Here is a 3,745-nt window from a genome sequence, read left to right as displayed (position 1 = left end):
GCAGTGTCAGTTCTACTTGGGCAAGGGCCAACTACTAAGTCAAGCAGTGTCAGTCTCTTACCTTGGGGGCAAGGGCCTGCAACTACTAAGTCAAGCAGTATCAGTCTCTTCCTTGGTGGCAAGGGCCTCAACTACTAAGTCAAGCAGTGTCAGTCTCTTACCTTGGTGGCAAGGCCCTCAACTACTAAGTCAAGCAGTGTCAGTCTCTACCTTGGGCAAGGGCTCAACTACTAAGTCAAGGCAGTGTCAGTCTCTTACCTTGGGGCAAGGGCCTAACTACTAGTCAACGCAGTATCAGTCTCTTACCTTGTGGCAAGGGCCTCAACTACTAAGTCAAGCAGTGTCAGTCTCTTACCTTGGTGGCAAGGGCCTAACTACTAGTCAAGCAGTGTCAGTCTCCTTACCTTGGTGGCAAGGGCCTCAACTACTAAGTCAAGCAGTGATCAGTCTCTTACCTTGGTGGCAAGGGCCTCAACTACTAAGTCAAGCAGTGTCAGTCTTTACCTTGGGCAAGGCCTCAACTACTAAGTCAAGCAGTGTCAGTCTCTTACCTTGTTGGCAAGGGCCTCAACTACTAAGTCAAGCAGTATCAGTCGCTTACCTTGTGCAAGGGCCTCAACTACTAAGTCAAGCAGTATCAGTCTCTTACCTTGGTGGCAAGGGCCTCAAACGTAGAGCTATTCAGTTTCCCTCTATTTCCCCTTCTCCCTATGGAGCTATTCAGTTTCCCTCTGTTTTCCCTTCTCCCTATCGAGCTATTCAGTTTCCCTCTACTTCCCCTTCTCCCTACTGAGGTATTCAGTTTCCCTCTATTTCCCCTTCTCCCTACTGAGCTATTCAGTTACCCTATATTTCCCCTTCTCCCTACTGAGCTATTCAGTTTCCCTATATTTCCCCTTCTCCCTACTGAGCTATTCAGTTTCCCTCTACTTCCCCTTCTCCCCATTGAGCTATTCAGTTTCCCTCTGTCYACAGACAGAACTGTAGCAGGGTCCATGTGACATGCTAATGTAGCCAGATCGTGTTGCATTGGAGACCAGGAAGGCTCAGGCTTTTTTTCCATTGTAAATCATTAGTATTTCCTCTGGCTACTAAATACTCTAAATCAGATTAACTAAGGTCCATGTGGTTCCATTGAAAATCTAAGCTTATCCTGCATTTGTGCCAGTGGTTATTTTTGTTTCAAAACATAGGCTACAGTGCTTAAAATGCTCTTAGATTTTTTTTTTGGGGGGGGGGGGGTGCTGTTGTTGTCAGGAAAAGAGGTGCAATCATTCTCCCATATGCACATACACATTGCATATTGGCACACCCAGAACACCCAGATGTCCATCATTTGTTAACTATTGAAATGCTCCTTAGTTCTCAGTGTCTATACTACTACAGTACGTCTAGCCTCCAAACTGACCCCTCAAGGGAGAATCTGGTTTAATCTGTTTCACTGTGACACCAATCCAACTAGGGGTACAACAGCCTACCTAGTCTGCTAAACTCCCCCTGTCCTCTGTGTTCTGCCGAAGCAACCGCTGTGTTTATTCATGTACTATATTGTTCCGTTGCAAAAACACAAAATATTAACGCAATATTCAAAATGTTCATGCTTATTCATTAAATTGCTTTAATGCCTTCTGAACACACATGCCTCTGCATATTATCCCCAGCTTGATTACACCGTGTTTATAAAGCAGTAGGTCGATCCTAACCCTGATGTCTGACACTGAGCATGAATGAGTCAGTGAGAATTCTGCGAAAGGGGATCGAAGATTCTGCTTGTTATCACGCTTAGGAGCAGTAGGAAAGTTCTGCAGCACACACACACACGTGACGACAGACTGATCTCTATAGCTGTCCCACGGTTAAACTACTCCTCTCTGACTCCCTGGATAGTGGATCTCCACATGAGACTAGAGGAAGAGCAGAGCTGGAGGGGCTGCGTGTCTGTCTTGTTGTAGAGATTCTAGGTCAATAACTCCTCTATGCTTAATGCTTCATGAGCTGAATGTTGACTCCAAAAACCTGCCTTTAACATGGTGTCATATACTCTGTAGAGGAGCGCTGAGCAAGTCATCGTGTCCCAAAGGGCACCCTATTCCCCACTTAGAGCAACTGCTTTAGATAGGGCCCTATTCCCTATATAGTGCCCTACTTTTGATCAGGACCCTGGGAATAGGATGCCATTTGGGACACAGACAGTGACTTACTCAAGAGCTTCTCTACAGAGGGAACAGAATCTTATCCTAGACATTGTACTGTAGGGGAAATATGAGCCTGCTTTCTGTTTCCCCTACAGACACCAAGCACTTACCGCTGTCAGGAGGGAGAGGAGCTAAGCTAGTCCAATCAGCAAGGACATTTGCAGCGTCATGCTGGCTCGCTGCGTCAGAAAAGTACAGTACCAACGCAGCAGGCCTGAGTCTGCTTGTTTGTCAGCGATGAGGTCTTGTAAGTATTATTGTTGTTTGAATGTAATCAGACAACTTTTGGTCCTAGCAAAGCAAATAGCTATAGCCTATACTTTCAMGACTATAGAACATAATCTTAATCTTCAGAGATTATATAGCCAATGGTAATTGTATGATAAATTGTAGTTACTAARATCTCTTGTTTTAAGTGCATGTCAACTTGAAATTATATTTTAAAAGCTTATTTCCCCATATTGARTTGAGTATAATGTACSTATAAAATATACTGTATCACTCTGAGTGAAAGAACACAATAGAATAGATGCCAGACTGGAACACAGGAACAGAGTCCCTCTCTTTCTCTACTGAATAATGCAGTGAAATAACATGAGGTGTTGGCGTGGTGACTTGTAGTTCTCATCAGAGATGAATGAATGCCGACCACAGCAGGGGACAGAGGAGAGACACAGTCCCCTGATGATTATAATAAGACCTGGTAATAACACGTTTTAGACACTACTGTTCTTTTGGCCCTGGCTGAAAGCTCATATGGTGTCTAGATGTGTACAGTCATAACTCAGGGCAACCTGTCTTTGATGATCTATTGTTTAGGTCTAAAGGCCAGCAAACAAAATAGGTTACCTCTCTGTTTAAAGTCTGTCTGTACCTGTCTGGGAAGCTGAAACTGGTCAGCGGAATTGGTTCCAGCTTGGTTGAGGAGAGAGACACACATCTAACTTTATTGGGTTATGTAAGAACTACAAAAATGATTTAATGCAGCACATCAAAAGGTAAACAACTTCTTACATGAATTACCTATCCTACAAGAGTCAAGCAGAAGCATTTCAGGAACTTGACTTGTAACGATCCAACCAACCATCTGAACAAGATGCTGATGACGTGACCTATAATACAACATTGCCAAAGACAGCTAGCTGAAAGCTGTGAGAAAGTAGCCCAACAACCCTGTCATACTAACGCTACACTTTAAACCTACAGTATACTGTAGCTGTGAACTTTGAATGATTATTATCTTTCTTACCTCGCATAATGAAACCAGACAGTCTGTCAACGCTCCAGAACTCAACCCTGTAACCCTGTTCCTTACCAAATCAATTGTTAATGGAGCTAKMGTGGTATTTCATTACATGTTGCTAGGAAGAACTGGGCAGGGTCGCCAAAACACAAATCCATGACTATGGTTGGCCGAAGGTCTGAGTCGTCATGGAAACTGAGACACCTTCTTACACACACCCATTCAGGAGCCGGTTTGGAGAGGCGGTCATCATCGGAGGGGTGTGAGGAAGGGTAATGTGTGTAACAGTCCCCCCCCCCCCCCCCCC

General features: G+C 44.4%; 1 protein-coding gene across 1 annotated transcript in view; it reads right to left on the bottom strand.

Annotated features, from left to right (window-relative positions):
• Positions 1 to 3,745, bottom strand: part of LOC111967186 (shootin-1) — a 29,697-nt gene that overhangs the window by 17,205 nt on the left and 8,747 nt on the right.

The sequence above is a fragment of the Salvelinus sp. IW2-2015 genome, linkage group LG8 (assembly GCF_002910315.2).
Source record: "Salvelinus sp. IW2-2015 linkage group LG8, ASM291031v2, whole genome shotgun sequence".
In the NCBI taxonomy this organism is placed as follows: domain Eukaryota; kingdom Metazoa; phylum Chordata; class Actinopteri; order Salmoniformes; family Salmonidae; genus Salvelinus; species Salvelinus sp. IW2-2015.
Note: the sequence above shows the minus strand (reverse complement) of the source record. Positions and strands in the feature narration are given on the sequence as shown.